Source organism: Anomalospiza imberbis, chromosome 13 (assembly GCF_031753505.1).
Source record: "Anomalospiza imberbis isolate Cuckoo-Finch-1a 21T00152 chromosome 13, ASM3175350v1, whole genome shotgun sequence".
NCBI classification, from domain to species: Eukaryota; Metazoa; Chordata; class Aves; order Passeriformes; family Viduidae; genus Anomalospiza; species Anomalospiza imberbis.
In genome coordinates this window covers 12,533,657-12,552,135 of record NC_089693.1, presented here as the reverse complement: position 1 = coordinate 12,552,135, position 18,479 = coordinate 12,533,657, and the positions used below count along the sequence as shown (strand labels likewise).

Here is an 18,479-nt window from a genome sequence, read left to right as displayed (position 1 = left end):
AGAGAATGTAGGAAATTATCTTGAAGTTGGGTTCCAAATATGTACATTTAAAACGTATGGCCTTTAGTGCTGCTGAGAAACATGTGAGCATAATGCTGGCTGAGAATCTAAGAGTTCAAAGCAGTTCATTTGGTTCCTGCTTGTATTCCAGCTAAAAGAAAAGGAAAGAAGGGCAGAGTCTGATGGGTTTATATGTTCAGCTCCCTAATCTCTTGTGCAGTAGGAAAGACTGGTGCAGCAGGGGAGGATAGGAGTGTGTGCTAGCTAGCAACACACTTTATATCTTGAATATATCTTTATATATGTGTGTGTGATGTTGTCATTGCTCTTCTCAGTGAGATTACACAGTGTATTTATTGTCTTGCACTGTGCACTATCTGTAGTGAGATTTTGAAACAATCACATTTGTGCCTCTTTTCTCCTATTTTCACAAATCTACAACAGGATAGATGTCCACTCATTCAAAGCCTATTTAGCATTTCCATGAACACATCACTTCTGATTTTTCTGAATTTTTAAGATCTGAATCTTTATGTATGTGGAAACAAATGCTCTTCTCCTGTAAAACAATTAGGATATGGGTCCTTAAGGATGAGTTTATGAGACGCCTAAAAATACTTTTGCTGGTAAAAATGGATTTCCAATCAGTATGATATCAGACGAAATTGAGTCACTTAGAGATAATTTGTACAAAGACCAAAAAATTACCATTGATTTTTAAGTTCCAAATTGTACCCTTTTTTCAACTACAAATATAGTGAAGGCAGTGATAGGGACATAACCCAGAGCTGAGGTTTCTCTGTCAGTGGTAAGAAAACAGCTTGGGTTTCCCTGCTGTACAAGGAACTGCTGGGTGGAGATGAATTTCTCAGGCAGTCATATGCTATCTCTGTCGGAAATGAGAGATGCTGCTAGGAAAAATTTCAAAGACAGGTAGTGGGAATGAAAAAGGGGAAAAGATCAGACAAAAGGTCTTTAATTAGAATTTAAGGATTGCTGCCAAAAATCCCTGCTTTAAAGGCAAAAACAGTGTTTTTATGCCATAGAAGAAACTGGACTTCAGGACTTTATAAGGAAACTTACATTCATCTAAGGAAAAAAATCAGTATAGACAATTTGAATATCTAGATTTTTCTTGATTTGATACTCATCTATCTATGGAATAAAACTGTCCAGTTCCAATAATATTTAAATGTCCTGCAAGCATGAATATCCAGCTCTGAAAAGTATTGATATGCTATTTTTCCTTACTGACTGTCTGGAAAGGTGGATAGGAAAATGAAATGGTGTATCCATGGCCACACAAAAAAATTGTGACAAATTGTACAGCTTACTCAGACTAATACCTTGTCTCCCTTCAGCAGCATTCTATGAAAAATGCTGATGTATCATTTTGGGCTAGGGATTTTGTTACTGGTAAAGCACAGGTACAGGTTTAATGCTGGCAACATCAAAGCCCTGTATTCTGTGTTTTCTGTCACATGTTCTTACCCATCTATCAAACCGAACGGGTGAGGAGCCCCAAAAGGTTTATAGGCAAGAAACTTAACATACATCACCAAGCTTGGAAGACATTAAAAGAATTCATGCCATTGGAAACTTAAAAATGTTTCAGTAGCTGAGTTATGCAGAATTAGTAACAAGGAGCAAGAGCACAGCTGAAAAGTCTGTGTTGCTAACAAAGTACAACATCCCTTCACCTCTTGCCAACTGACCTATATTAGAGGTGTGTTATGTCTTCTATGGCCAACTGATATTCCTTACATTGCATTAGTAAAGGAGATGGCTTGGGTTAATAAAATGTCTAAATCTCTTGAATCTCAAAAACTGCCCCCAGTCACTCACTTCTGCCTGGCAGAGCTCCACAAGCTGCAGGTGCATTGTGGACTGCTTGCTGCAGTGGCATTGTGGGGCTTCTACCTCTCCACTCCCACCCACAGAGGAGACTTTCTCCCACAAGAGGAAAATCCCCCATTGTCCTGGAGAATCCCTGCCCACAGAGCCTTGCCAAAGCAGGTCTGAGCTGACTTAGGAAGAAGAGAAAGCTTCCAAGAAGGAGGTGTGGTGAATCTGAGTTTGGAGGATCTATGGCTGCAGACACTCCATGCAAATGAAGTGGGGCAGGTCCTCTCATGGTGCCTTCGGCCAAGGACAAGTCAGGCTCAGCTGCTCTAGAGCAAAGGATTGGCAAATATGATGTGCTGCTCAGCTCCCTACTGGGCTCTCTGTCAGTGCTGGGTTTCTTCTATGGTTTTGGATTCTTTAATTTATACTAAGGATTTTATCCTTGACCAAGCCTGTTTTCTGCAGGACACAATTCCTATAAGAACACTTATCCTATTTTTTTTTCTTTTGCGTTACGTATTTACATAAAGAGAAAGCATCTACAACTTTCTAAATATCTTCAGCAATGTCTCTACTTTGTGGTCATGAAGAACTTGTATCTGTGAACTGGAAAAAGGGACATTTTTTTCCTCAGCAGGTCAATAAAATGATGGATTTGAGTAGAACTGCAGTAGAAGGCACACACTTCATTTGTTGTAGAAATAGCTAAAAAGTTTATACTGAAGTGGATAATATTGGGCTGTCTTGCAATCTACTAAAATAAACTAGAGAACACTGCCAGGACTATGCATATTCACTCACATCAGCTTTCATATCTCTGTATAATACACATTAGGGTGAGCAGCAGATTTGGATACAGTCTCCACTGGGTAAAAAGTGAACGTAGCTAGGTTTTTGCAAAAGTAATCCATGTTGGGTTTATATTTCGATGTATCAAAATCTGATTTTCTTCTCTCTGTGATCAATCTTGCTTGAATTCAGAAGAGATATTCCTGTTTTGTACTTGTGGAAAGATGAGAATCCCACTCCTGAGGCTGATTTTTTTCCCTGTTACCCACATGCTGAACAATATTGTTGTTCCTGCCAGGTGCTGAACCCCTCTAGGGATGTCTTGGCTCTCACCGCAGGACCTCGTCCACCACAAATTCTGCATTTCAGCCCCGTTGAATCCTGCAGTCCTATGAAAATGCTTAAGTGTTTGAAGATTAGCAGGCAGTACTTTAAGTCAGCAATTTGAATTCTACTTGGTTCTAAAGTAAAGAAATAATGTTGCTGACTTTTCCCTACACTGTTTTGAAGCTCCTAAATATCTGCACATAACAGATTCTATTACGACATTACATCAACAGCAGATAGCTAACTTAATATTTTAAGGACTTTTATATGTACTTTTGTCAGACACAATCATTGCTGAGCAGTGATGTGCTCCACTTTCCAGGTCAGGTTTACAAAAGAATGTAGGTGTTTTAAGTTTTTGTCAGGGAAAATTCATGGTAGATTGGCATAAATGTCTAAGCACACACCTATCTGCCCTCGTAGGTACTTGCATACCTTTGACTAGTGTGGCTAGTCTACAAATATGTAAACTGAGATATGCTAAAAAATCATATTTGAAACATGTCAGTATCAATCCTCAATTGAGTACACTGGATATAATTTTTTAAATAATTTTAGCATAAACTTTACATGTATTTCATGAAATATTTCTATTTGAAATGTGTACAATTAAAAACTAAAGCCCTAAGCACTAAAACCCTAAAATTCCTTGTGCTGACCCAATGGAAAAGTCTGAAAAATATTCAATAGGTCTTAGAACTCTTTCATTTCTTTCCCTTAGAGGACTGCTTTGGCCATTAGGCAGAGCTGCTGATTAAAGCAAGTAGAGTATTGCAGAATTTCTGAAGTAGCAAAAAGTAGCCTCAGAGGCTCTGGGGGTTAGTGGAGAGGGTTTCACCTTGGGTGAAAACATTACTCCAATTCAAATGGAATTTCAGCTACAACATGCCCAGGTGCTCAGGGCAGAGCTGCATGCCTGGAGCACAGGGCAGAAGGTGGCAGGGCTGCAGCATCACTGCCTGGGCCCCAGGATCCAGTGTAAATACATGACAAAATCCCTTTCCCAAAGAGTCTCTGGAGGCTCCACAGCAAGGTTCATGTACTGTGACTTCAAGCTGAAAAAAAGGCTCTCAGGTGCTGCAGATATCTTGGCTGACATTTGCTCCACTTAATAGGCTGACAAATGCTCCAGCTCTGGGTAATGATCAGGACTGGAAGAGGGTCCTGGGACAGCTGCTGCAATGTGGGGTGGGGATGGGCTCATTCAGTGCCACTCCTCCACGAAAGACACTCGAATCCATTTTGAATTTGCAGATTGTTTTTCCTGCAACACTGGCAACAGCAGCTCTGCCCCTCAAAGGGCAAAGCAGATGAAAAGAGCTGTTTCTGTGCATAGCTATAGGAGCTCCAGGGACAGCAGAACTTCTGCTGGGTTGGAGCTTTTTTCCTGTTTTGTCTGTTCTGAATTCTGCTGCTCTTGATAACTTCTGTCTGCAGCATCTTGTGAAGACTCATTGCTTCTGAAGTTTGTGCATCTTGTGTTGGGCAGTGTCTTTAATTTGGAGATGCTTCATCTCCACTGTATTGTAAAACTTCCCCTTTTTAAGGTGTTAAGGTAATCTAGAATAAAACATATGATGTTGGCCAGGTTCCCTGGTAGAATAAGCAGGTAGTGTTTCCCTGACTCTAATGGCTTCTGACAGTTGTGAATTTGATCCCATACCTTCCCTGCATAATAAGATTTAAAATAATGTGAGTTTAAGGTAGGGCAGGAAGCCCTGGATGAAATATCTTATTGCATTGATTTGTCTCTTATTTTCTGTCCTATGAGAATGCCCAAGTTGCAAATAAAGGGTCAAGAAGGACATTTAGCGATATATGGTTTATACAGTATTAAAAGACCATCTCATAGTTAATCATATGATTAATTTCTACAAGAAGGCTCCACTAAGTCTGCAATAAAAAGAAGTAATGAGGTTTTATAATAAAATTGAAAAGCTTCTGTGATGCACATTGAAGTCTTTTATATAGAAAGGTAAGAAAAACTAGTTGTCTTCCTTTCAGTCCATAGATTGCTGCAATAGCTTTCTCTGTGAGAGTCTTGGGCTCTGGAATGACTTCTACTCCTGGCTTGAAATGGTCAAGTTATAGGGTATGTTTTAGGGCCCTTTTCCTTTCGGAAGATGTATTTAAAGAGTGAGGGAAGTTTCATAAACTGCCTGACATACTGTCATTATGTTACTGGAATTTTATAGTAAGAGTTGTTGATCTACAGGAGGTTTGAGGCTGAGATGTATAGGATGGCACTGTAATGTGTAAGAACTGCCTGTTCCTTCAGAGACTGTGGAGGCACACATTCACATTTCAAATAGCAAGCAATAAATCTTCCTGCAGTGCTGCACCAGCCATTGTTGTAGTGACTTGGTACTTACGCTCTGTATTATGAGCATTTTCAGCAAGCATATTAAATTCCACTGAAAATCTCAAGATGTGTATAAGGACATCAGCTTTCCCAAGGACTAGAAAGATCAAGGATTTGTGAAAAATGCCTAGCTGAAGGAGGGAATCCAGAATAATGCAGCTGAATACTAATCCACTGGCAAACCCTGCTGTAAACTGGCTTCAGTTGGGTCCCATTCCAAACTGAAGGGAGTTTGTTTGTAGGGATCCTGGGAGAAAAAGCCTTAGCTGGTGGATTCCAGTTCTCTGTTCACCAAAGAAGGTGGTACTTTTTGAAAATGTCAGAGAGGCCTCTGTTTGGGATCCAGCAATGTGCTGTAGCAGCTATCGGAGCTCACAGAAAGCAATTTTTCTGCCAAGTCACATTTACAGCCCCAGTGCTGAGGCCAGCAGTAGATTTGACAATGCAGTAGTGGTCCAGGTGAGCCTGAGGTTTGAGCCTGTTAAGGGGATTTCTGTAGGACAGTACATTTCCATACAGTGTATGGATACATACATTTCCCGTGTATGGATATGTATTTTACTAAATTTACTATGTCAGTCTAGTCACCAGTGATTAGTCAGTATATAATGTTTTCAGGAAAGTAGTTAGTATGACATTTATTCTTAATGTTCCTTGCTTAAACTTTATTCTGAAAAGTACTTCAATTTACCTCGTTGTAGTTAAACAGAAGTATACCAAAGGGCCTTTGGCCATTATTTGCACAGAGGCCACTACTTAAAGCATTTTTTCCAAATTAACAAAGTCTCCCAGGCTCCAGAAGACGAGGAATTCCATTAACTGTGTGATGCCCTGCTTGGCTGTAAATATGATTGTGAAAAACCTGCAGAGACTTCCAGTCTTGTCCTCAGGGAAGGCCAAAAAAAATAGTCGTAAGACCAAACTGACATCCTACACATTCTGAATCTGAAATTCTTTTAGTTGAGAGGTCAGAAATTCTCCAAGTCCTTTATGAGAGTCAAATATTACTCAAAAATTTTCACTATTTGGAATATTGTCTGATTTTTTTTCCTCAACATAACTTAAAAACACAGCCCCTTAAGATGAGGCTGTTGGAGGGTTCTGACTCTTTATAAACAGAATATGCTGTTAAAATAAAAAGAAGTTTCTCACCTTTTATAATGTCTGCATAATTTTCCAATTTCATTCATGTAATCTTTCTTTTGTGTAAACCTGCAAATTTTAAGCATGTAATAGGAATAACTATTTCAAAATATTTTCGTTTTCCTTATTAAAAACAATAGCAAAGGACCCCCAGACAACTAACAACAGTTATTTCAACCTATCTCTATGTGCAAGAAGTATTTTGGATTTAATTAATGTGAAGGCTTTCTAGCAAAACTCCTGCATGGCTCCAGTTCTAAATCCACAGACCCTCCTTAAGTCTACAGAGTGTCTTTTGAGGTCAGTACCTCAATTGGAATTGAAATATGCCTTTTTTTTTTTTTTTTTTTTTTTTTTTTTTTTTTTTTTTGTAGCTCAGGAGTAGTAGGAGCATCTTGGGTTTTGCAAGTAGAAAGGTCTACAGGGAATTTTGTGATAACTCTTCTTCAAAAAGGCCTCCAGATTCTGACTGATTCATGTAGAAAATGTCTTCAGGCAGATTAAGTTCTCTGAGAACCTCTACAAACTTCAATACAAAGTTTCTCCCTTTAGTTCACCCTAAAACCCTTTTTCCTTTTAAGAAGTAGAAAAAATAAATACAGGCAAGATTAAGAAATGGCAGATCTACAAAGCTGGGCAAGCTGGAATGAAAGCATTGCAAATATGCAGCCGTGATATGAGCAGTTTGAGAAGACCAGCCATAGAGTTGCATGCAATTTCAAAGATTTACAATGAAAGCAAGCTAAGTAATTTTTTAGAAGCAACCAAAGAATGTCAGTGTCTGCAGGTCTCACAAAACACTTAAGGCTGAATATCAGGCAGAAACTGATCTCTGGATTTGTAGTTTTGTTTGCTATTATGGTTTTTACAGCATGCTGAGATAAATTGATGTTTCTGCTAAAGGGATTACATACCTTGGAAATCTCCCAGACTGCCGAATCTGCCTTTAAGAAAGCATTTCTTATGAGATCTTCCCTAATGCACTAAATATCCTTTTAGATTGAGGGCAAACTGGAAATACTTTATGATCCCTCTTCTGCATTGCTTAGTAAGAGTAGAACAAATCCCCGAGTCCTTATAAAATCATTACTGAAATTATTAGGCATTTTGTCTGATTAGGGATTGACTTTAAACTGAGCAGAGGCTTCATGGCTTTTCCCCATGGGACTTCCAAGGCTGATCAAAGTTAGATTACTAATGCTCTGTGACTTATTCCCTTATGACTAAAATTTAAAGGGCACAAAAATAGGTTGAAACAGGAGACAGTCATCAATTCTAAATATCGGAAAACCTGTTAATCTAAGAGGCACAAGTGAAACACATGCATATGTATTTTATTTTTCATATAATTCATACATGAGTGTGAACACATTTTCATTCTCATCTTTCATGTGTCACCTTGAACACATAAGCATGTAGAATTATGGGAAGCAGACTTAGTATTTATGTTACCCCCAGTACTGATGTTGAAACTGAAATACATAACAAAACAATCACTGCCACAAAAGCTTCAGGCTACAGTGTCACACATACCAATTCTAACTATGGGAAAACTGTTCATATGGGTCAAAATTATGGAGATTTTCCTCTTTATATATATGAATTCTTTAAAGTGTGGTTCAAAGGATGCAGGCAGTGAGTAGGGTAATAGCTTCTGTGGGTGGAATTCCCTGTCAAAGGGAAAATTCCACTTTGTCATAGGAACAAAACTTTATTATTTGTCATCACATCTGCCCTGATGATATCAACATTGGCTGCTTTCCCCAAACTACATGAAGATGTAAGCAGTTGGCAGACCTGATGACAATATGTAAATTACTCAGAGCGAACCTAATCTTGTATAATAAATGCCAATTTGACTCTAAATTTCTTAACAATATTTTAATGTGGTAATTGAGGTCAAGGGAGACTCCAGTTAAATGCTAAGCTATCTATAACTGTCAGTGTTAAATAGTACTTAGGTATCCTTGCTGAAAATCAGATACCAGGTTAACATATATCATTGGTCTTTGCAGCCAGAAATCAAATAAAGTTTATTAGTCTTGGCAGCATGTAAGTATATTAGTTTAGAAATGTGCAACTGCAATTATCCAGAGTTTTTTGGACTTGTTTTGTATCACAACAGACCTGTAATTGCACTTTTTCATGTTCTGTATATAATTTTGATTAGAAATCAAGTAATAAATATATGCCTAAAGGGCTCTGGAAATTAACTGGCATGTTTCTTTTCTATCAGCTGATTGACGAGGTTCAGTTTTAACCATTCTATTCATGGTTTCACTTTTCATTGCTTCTTTAAAAAGATTTCCAGCATCATGATAGACATGCAATTGATGAGCTTCTGTAGTAACTATACTGAACTGAAATGATTTTGTCTATTAAAATATTCTGATTTCCCCTGAAGGTGTTGGTATTCATTAAAAAATGTGTAGGTAATTGTGAGCCTATATGTGTTGATCCTCTTGTTACAGCTTGGGTGGGACTGCAGCAGGTATGGGGGGGTTTGTGCAATAATCTCTCTCATGTCCCCTCCATTTAGCATGGAAATGAAGGGTCTTCTCTTTCCCTTATACCCAGGCACAAATAAATTCACAATAGATGACATGAACAGACTCTTGTAGGCTCAAGGAAATCCAAAATTTTTTTTTTTAAATGTGGAAAAGATGGGGTTTTTTTGTCGGGTGTTTTGATTTCTTTTCTTTTAGTGTATGTTTCACCTGAGTGTTATTTCAGCCAAAGCAGAACTGTGCAATTTCCTTATCTTAGTTTTGTCACTTGTTAGATGTTCAGCATGAGAACTTTTTCCCTGCTGGAAATCAGCCTCCTCCAGGGTCATCAACCCCCTTTCTGCAAGGGAAATTATTGATTGAGGGGAGTGGTCTGTCTCTCCTTACACTGCACACAGAGGCACACAGCAGCTCTGGGACCACCAGTGGGGTCTCATGTGCAGTGTGTGTGGAAGAGATTCTGTGAAAAACACGAGTCCCTCACTTTCTCTGGTCCCAGATAAGGAGAATGGGGGGTCCCCACGCAGCCCTTGGCACTGACAGGTACTTTCTGTGCACTGTGGGAATTTCTGCACTCCACCCTCAATGGTGAGGAGAGGCAGAGCACTCAGATTTTGCATGCAGAGATACTGCTCTTTAAAACAGGTCCTCAGACACTTCACAGATGCTGGGAGCTACTGTGAAGTGGGCACAAGGCCGTGGTGGATGAGAGAGAGAGGAGTTTGGAGTACTACAGATTAGAAAGCAGTTTAGTAATGGAAATAACTTTAAAATAATTCTTGTGGAAAATGTGGAGGTCCTGGCTCGTTTGGTTCCAACAATGCTTGCTCTGGACAGACAACAGCTGCTCCTGTAGCACTCCTTACCACCGTGGCTCTGTTCTTAGTGGAGCACTGTGTGTGTTAATGGCCTAATAATAGTGATTTCCAGTAGGTTTAGATGAATTACTGTTTAAGTCAGGATTTCAAACTTTAATAAACAATTCGTATTCCGTTTTGATCTCAGGAAGGATAGACAATATCTTATTTTATCTGATCCTTTAAATATAAAACATTGTCTTCCATTCTGAACACTCAGGACTCTAGAGGCATTACTGCCTGTAATTACCCTGACATCTATCTCAGCTAATCTGGTTGGTTTGGGTATTGTTTAGCACCTTGTAAACTTTGCAGATCTTATGGGTCTGCACTGGCTGAATCACAAGGTAAGTAATAGCTTCAATAAAATCTGCTTTGGTGGAAGCACTTCATGATCGAATTTAGAGAACAAGTAAAAAAGTTCCGTGTATAATCCCTCCCTCCTTATTAGTGCTCATAAAGAATAACACCACTATAAAGTACATTTACCCAGTGAATAAAGGAACATCATGATAAACCAGTTAACAAAAAGCTGATGTTAAATTTAAGCAGATTCAATTATTTCTACTTGCTCTGATTTCAGGCTCCTGTTTCAGGCAGTGGGGATGTTTGTCTGGGGGAAGAAGGGAATGGCTGGACAAGGACTTTAGGATTTAGCCCCAGGCTTCAAAGTGGATTTAATAAAAACAAGTAATAACCTGCAATACACTGTAAACCCTGCAAGGTATAAGAAAGGAGAAGGTTGGCTGAAAATGACCATGCTTTTCAATAGCAGTGAAGTGTGGACTATTCACAGTTAACATAGCAAATCCTGAAAGTGTGATTCAAATCCCTTTGAAGTCAGTGCTTGTTACCGACTCTGAATCAGGTGAGTGGTCTGTGCATTCACTGACCAGCGTAACATTTCTAGAATCAGTCATTCTCAATTAGAGTGGTTATCATTTCACTGATGCCCAAACACATTAAAAATTGCATCAGAGTTGCTGTTAATTCTCATCTGCCTATCTGCAAATTACACTCCAGGTATTACTGTGGCACCTGAACAAAAGATTGTGGTATAATCTGGAGAAGTAGCACTATCAAAATCCCCACCAGAACTGAATGCAGTGTCTTGATTATCACACCTTCACGTGTCATTTAAGAATAATGTCCTTGTCTGTATTGGGAGCCAGGGCTGACATACAAAAACATTATTAGTAGCTCGGCTAGAGCAGCTGGAGCAGTGCAATGGCACTGAATGCAGAAGAAGCTGTTCAGCCACAGAGCATCTTTTGTCTAGCAGTATTTCCTGCTCATCCTCAAGGGAATCCAACTAAATCCTGGACATTCAAACCCAGAAAATTGCTCTGGCCTTGGCTGGACTAATAGAAGTCAAAACTTCAATCAGGCACTTATTAGTTACTTTGCACACGCGATATAAGGTGCCTTTGTTGGTGGCAAACAAGTGCAATTGCAACTTGGAATTGACAATGAATTTTTTTGCTATTTTTGACTGCTCAATATAAGGTTAGGATTGGGTCATGTACCAGGGCTTTTACCAAATTAATGCTATCGGGGGAATTACGCTTAAATGGAATTCTTTCTATCTAAACAATTTAATCTAGTTTTTCTCTGTGGTTTTTCTTTGTCAGTTGGTATGAGTTCATAAAATAATTCAGACAAGTCAACAAATGAAACAATACATAGAAAGTCATGTTTTGAAAGAGAAAAAATGGTGTAGGCATCAGATGTTGTGTTGCTGCTTAAACCTGAAAGTTCTAAGCAGCTTCTGTTTTTTTTTTCTTTGCAAATCTTAGGATTTTCCAACTTGCTTTTGATAGGACATACTAGTTTAGGTTAAATCTAGAATATCTCCCTGGATTTTAGAAAGGTAATTTGTAGTATTACAACAAGTCCTATGCAGCATTGTCAAATGTTTACCATGAGTAATTCTGTACTCATAATGAGAAATTATTCATACACATGCAGTTAAATGCCACTGCAAAGATGTAGCTGCATAAAGACTATTTATTTCTAAATGAAATCTGCAGAAATCAACCAAAGATGCACCTTGTGCATTTGCCTTTCAGGGTGACGCTTGATCACATGAAATGACAAAGCTATTCTTGCCCCACAGGTTATTCCAGGTGTAGAACATTGCCAGAAATAGAAAAGAAAAATAGCATATAAGCAATATGAGGATTTAGTGAGGTTCCACAACAATATCTGACTTCAGATTCACAGATAAGAAGAATAAAAAACAAGTGTAAGCACAAATTTTCTAACTTCATAGTTGATGGACTGATGAATACAGAGTTTATATTTGACTGATGACTCCAAATCTCACTGAAATCTCGCTGAAAATAACTGAGGACTGACACCTCTTTTGACCTGCCTGAGTCAGAAAGAAAATCTTTTGAAATCACCTTATCAAACACCTCATGCTGACCACAGGAATCATGGACAAGACTAGCAAAAGGAACCTCTTGGAGTTGTTTAGGTCTTCAAACCTTGTTTATCTCAGGTGGAAGTTAAAACTGACATTCTTGTTTCCTTAGCTACATTTCTGCCATTTGAGCTGAAATAGTCAGGACCCTGTGATACTCAAACAAATAGAAGTTTTGCTCATAATTACATATTTTACAATTTATTAGACTTCAGGTTTGCTTTGTATTATCCCCTTCTTTTTTTGACAACACTTACATTGACTGTATCAACGATAACTTTAAGCAGTTTAAGTGAAAAATATTTATAATAGAAATGGAGAACAATTTTCATTTAAGAACATGGTTCTATCAGCAACAGGAAGGGAAGCAATGTTATGGAGTCAAATCATATCCTCCAAGAATGTAAATTAAAATTGAAGGATAAAAAGAAATCTGGGTGATAATTTTTTTATACAGCTATATCAAAGCTAGCTTCCAAAGGAAACAGTAGCTAATAAAAACTAAATGCTCTACCAACAAAAGCCTGTGTGACCTAAATGGCAACATACAGGTTTTCTATAAACAGTGCTGTTTCTTCTTTATTACATTAACAACATTTTGCACATGTTTAATCAATGGAATTTTAATCAGTTAATTTTGATTGTATTTGTGTGCTTATTTTGATAAATTATTTTAATATACTCTAATTTTAACTATGTAAGTATAGGCTGGTATTCAATGAAGTTTAATTTGAAAGGAGTGCTTTCACCACTGACAAGAATTTAATTAACTTTTTATATTCTTCATGGCTAAGAAGCAATCCTTTGTTGTCCTACCACCTGAATGAATTGTGTATGATAGTGGAACGTAGCTAGGGCTTTTTGTCTCAAAATATCTGCCAATTTAAAGCCCATCAAGAAGTTCAAGTACATCTCTGTAATAGTTGTTGACTGATAGCACTTCACAGATTGCTAAAATTTCTGTGAATAATTTAATGTAAATAATGTTCCTCTTTAGAATATTATACCACATGATTTTGTTAGATCTTGCTTAACCTTCTTTGAAATAGAAGGAGATAATTTTTACTAACATTTATGTCAACATCCTTTCCCAGATGGTATGAAATAATTTTAGAATATTACCTTTCGATCCAGCACTGCTGTACTAGTGTGAAAATTTGCACCATAAGAAGTGAAGAAATGCTAGGAAATACAGGGAAGGAGCTGAAATCAGTTGTAGGCAATTTCTCTTTAGCTATATTTTCACAGTGCATTCATTAAACCAAGATGATTCAGGTGTTCCTCGGCCCTTTTTGAAACACTGAGCTTCCCCCTTGGTGCCACACCCAGCAGAGGCAGCGCAGCCTGGCCGTGTGCTCTCCTCCCTGCCCATGGCACTGACTGTCCCACCCCAGCAGTGTCCACTCTCAGCAGCACAGGGGTCACTGGGAGCTTCCTCCACATCCTCAATGCTCCTGCCTCATGGGTCACAAAACAGACACCGTCTGCTGGGGGCCCACTCTGGGTCTTCACTGCAGTTCCAGGTTTGAAATCCCATTCTTCCCACATGCCCACATGTGGTTCTTGATTGCCACCTGGGGATTCTCCAGGAAAGAAAAGGAAAGGCTGACTTCTCAGACCCCCTCACGTCTTGGCATGATTCCCTGCAGTCCAGTCTCTAGGTCTATTTCAGTCAAGCCTTAACCTTTCTGCTGCTCCCTCTCTTATCCAGACCAACCGTTGAAGGATCTTCAGTAGTTCTTGTCACTTGTGAAAATGAGTTTCATCTAAGTTGTCCTCATCTTGGGTATTTATAGGATCCTCAGGTAACTTCCCTTTTTTTTTTTTTTGTATTTCAAAGTCTGTCAAAGTAGGATGCATTGGTTGACTGATTTCTGTTCTCTGCAAGAGCACATATCCTAAAGTATTTCAAAGAGGGAATGCCTTAGACCAAAACCTACCATGAAAGAATGTTCAGAGCTGACTTTACAGCTGGCATTTAACAACACAGAGGGTCATATGGTTATACAGTGACAAACAATTGTGTTTTATCTTAGTTCTGTGGTACAGGAGTAGGCAAGAAATATGAGAAGACACTATAGTCCCTAATTTTGGTGTTTTGATAGATTTCTTTAGGCATTATTCCTTTCAAGGATTTGTGAATTTTTCTGCATTGCTGCTGTCTTTTGCTCAAGCAGTGGAGAAAGTTTATAATCCTTTGAAGTTTTTGACAAAAATCACTATGGAAGGGAACTCTAATGCATGTTTATACCTCCACACTAGTGCAGGTGAGATAGAGACACATTTTCAGACCAGGGTGAAGATTATGTCTATTATTGCCTATCAATTGTGGCAATAATATTGCAGGACCTATAAAATCAGAATGATTTTGCATGGACATCCCATGATCTTGTTAAAATTTCTAGTGCCACTACTTCATTTCCTTTACATAACTCCCTTTTGTGTGTATTCCACAAAATAAGTGTGTTTTGAAGTAAATGTGTTAGTAATGACTATTTGTGGAGATTTATTGAGTTCTAAAAAGTAAAAGGGCTTGAATTGTTGATTTGAAAGATCAGAAACAGGTATTACCTTGCAATTATCAGAACTAGCAAACTATAAAAGAATCCTCTTTTTCACTAGTAAGAACCTTTGGAAAATTTATAATTAACAGACACACGTTGAGCAGTCATATTTTAAATGGCCTGAAAATTTGTCAGCTTGTTTTCATGCATGTCAGAAGGAAAATAATTATCAGATAGCTATTCAGCCTCAAATGCTTGCCTTGATATCTAGTGCTATACAATGTGACCTACAGATGTTATGTTCAAGTTTGTAATATTTAATTCTTCACTAAAAGTTGATAAAATTCAAGTTTAATCCAATATTGAATTTTTATGTCTACTTTGAGATGCCTGAAAGTTTGTTTCAGGATTTCTGCTGACAGACCTTTTAACTACAGCAGTGCACTTAATTCACTATCATCAGAATACAATTATTCGACTGACATTATAAAACAACTATGTTACTGCCTACTAATATGAAAGAGAAAAGGAAATAAAAATTGCCTACCTTAAATAATAGGAAAACAGTGATTTATCATCATCATTTACATCCTTCTTGTAAACAGGGTTATTGTTCTTTTTATAACATGACATCGAGCCAAAAGTATGTGATTGATTTTATAAATCAGTCACTACCCTTTTCATACCATATTTTTTTTTCTTTTAATGCACTCTGCATTAATATCCTGCCTCTGGGTTGTTTCATTTCATTTCTTCCTTACCAGTAGAAAGTAAGCAGCTCTGTATGTTTGAAGGCAGTAAGCACTTCTCTGGGAAAAAAAAAAAAGACCCTGGAAAATAAAAGAGAAAAAAGCCACAAGAGAAGGTAGAATTTGGGGGTCTTCCAGTGGGAATTCAACGATAAGCATGATAAGCTTGTTTTGTGTTTGGAACTGAAGAGTTAGATTTTCTGTTAGGCTTTTAGAAATTGCTCCTGCAATAATAGCTTTACTCCGTTAAACCTCTCACATAATATGCAACACCTTTCTGACTCTTTATAAGGATTTCCAATATCTAGCAATGGTAGATAACACTCAAGACTGCATCCTGACCTTCAGCTCTATGACTGACTAGGCCATTTTTTCACTGTCCTTGTGTCCTTGTGAAGCACTAAGCTTCTTCTCAGCCTTTGTTTTTATTCTGATTGCTAACCAGGAAATAACTCAGCTACCTTTTCACTTGGTCATAGAATCAGGGAATTTGACCAAGGCAGAAAGCCAGAAATCCAACAAGAGGGGATTTGAACTACTACTACTACTTTGAAATAAAGTTCAAATTGCTTTATCTGTGTTAAACTATTTACTGACCCCCATGTGCTGGAGCTCTTCATAATTCATTTGACAAATTAATAAAAAATTATCATAAATACTTAAAAGTGCAGACTTTGTTTTTTGTCACTGGCTCCATCTTACTCAAAATAAAATGTTGTTTCTACTTTACATCAATGTACCCTTCATCTTGTAAGAATTAAAGTACTGGAAGCTTTGCATACGTTTTAATATTTGATAGATGAAGAATATGCTGATGGAAGTCTCAACTCATTTTCTAGTAGAACCTGTAAATATCTTGCAATCTCCTGTCATTTATGGAGACCACCTCTCTTGATCTGCCTTGTGCTGTTGATATGGATTGCACTGTTGAAGTTGCTTCTAAAGTTTCTCTGGAAAGACCTCTTTGCCTTACAGTTGTTGGTTTGCTATGATAACTTATAACTCTCTCTCTCAGCATTGGTGTCCAGGTCCTAAATACACTCTACTTGTCTTCCTAATTCTGGAGAAGACAAGTTGTTGGCTAAGATTTATTGAATTTCTTTTTTCGTGATGAATTCTCTCCATTTAACATTCAATATCTTTTATAAGTGCATATATTTTAGAAGATGTCTTGTTTCCTGCCTAATGTTTCAGTAGATCTCCACTTCTCCCCAGCTATATGTTAACATTTGTGGGGTCAATAATATAGATTGGTCTTGGCACTTGGCCCTTTCAGATGTCCTCACACTGGTCTGTCACATCAGGAAACCTTGGCTTGGTTTGTTGTTGACACTGCAAGAAACATCTGAAATGCTGCATAAAATCAGCTTGCAGCTATTTTACTGTAAGCATTATATGCATAAAGGTTCTCTTATACCATTTTAGTAAAACTATGGTATATTAATTATGTATGTATTTATGTATTTTTTTAAATTTCCATTCCTTGTGTCAAGAAATTAGTCTTGTTATCTGCTAAGTAATCTTCATTTCGCATTTCTAACAGCTGGTTAAAAGATGGTGCCTCTTACTTATTTATTGTACCCTTTTCATTCTTCTGTCTTCAGTTTCTGAGCTTCACCCTACAAGCCTACCAATCTCTACTCCACATGATGATTATAAAAAGGCTTTTGTTGCTTCTTGTGCTACCTTGTGCTGCTTCATGCTTCTGTTAAACATCTGGATCATGTGAAAATTACTCTTTTAAGACCGGTGCTTTTTTTCACATTGTGCCTTCTCCTACACCTGAATTTCATACCTTGAAGTATGTACCTTGTAGAATATTAGTTTTGCTTTTAAGATTCAAAACTCACCTGGAAACTATTTCAGTGCCAATTTACCTGTATATGTACTCATTTCTTTTTTCCTAGACTATATGGCAGAGAGTGCACATGCCTGCTCTTGCCATGTAGATACCCAGGATGTTTTCCCCAGGAAATTATAAGCCTCTTTCTCTATTAGTCCAGCTGCTTCTTTGCCAGGGCAGTTGAGCAGCATCTGCTGTACGTATGTACATGCAGTGAGGCTAAGATGCCTGCAGCATCCTGGCTGAGCCAGGAACATTATTGCCATATGGAAAAACCCTCAGACCTTTATCATTTACAGTGTGCAAATGCCTCTCACTTCTCTTGTGGCACATTGCTCTCATCAAGGAAAACTGGCCTGTTCCTCCTTTTTGCTTGTGTCAGTCTTTTCCATGGTTGTATTTAACATCTGCTGGCAAATGCTTTTGCATAGTGAAAGGCAGGACATGGCACAGTCACATTAGAGTAGCAGGCAATTTTTAAAGGTTTTATGTTTGGCATGGAGAAAAGGCCAAGAGCTTACTACCAACCACGTGATCAGAGTAGTTAAATGGACAGGCACATATTTAAAGCTGAGGCAGTAGATGTGGGGCTGTTTGTTCAGTGCTATCCCATCACAGAATTACACAGCTCGCTGTGGTTGCAGTCTGATAATTATTATTGATTCGCTCTCAGGCTGTCAATCTGGGGACAGCACTAAAGCAGTCCATGATGGACAGAAAGAGGATTGGACAGCCACCATCCAACGAGGAAACTTCATCTTGAAAATGAACTTAGATGAGATGGTGCTAGTGGATAAGGGTAATTGATGATTGTTTCAGAGTGGAAGAAGGGATAAAGTAGAGATACAAAATTCTTCTTTGGCATTCATCCTTAGAGTCCTGGAACACTCCAGGGACTGTCTGCAAACTCTGTAAATTTAAAGTTTCAATTTTTAATAGTTAGGCAAATACATTGCTCTTACTATAAGTAGTGATTAGCTTAGAGTCATCAGGATCCGTGAGAAAGAACAGTATCAGAGGGAAATAACTTTCCTCAACCCAGATGTGTTATCTTGATCTACTTTTGAGTTCCTAAACAATAGCAAATCTTAGCACATTTGGGCTGGCTAAACATTTAATAATTGTTCA

The 18,479-nt window shown here is 38.0% G+C and overlaps 1 long non-coding RNA gene across 4 annotated transcripts in view; it reads left to right on the top strand.

Moving 5' to 3' along the window:
* The window catches only part of LOC137481965 (uncharacterized), a 243,926-nt gene that overhangs the window by 76,061 nt on the left and 149,386 nt on the right, over positions 1-18,479 (top strand). The gene's annotated exons all lie outside the window — the stretch shown is intronic.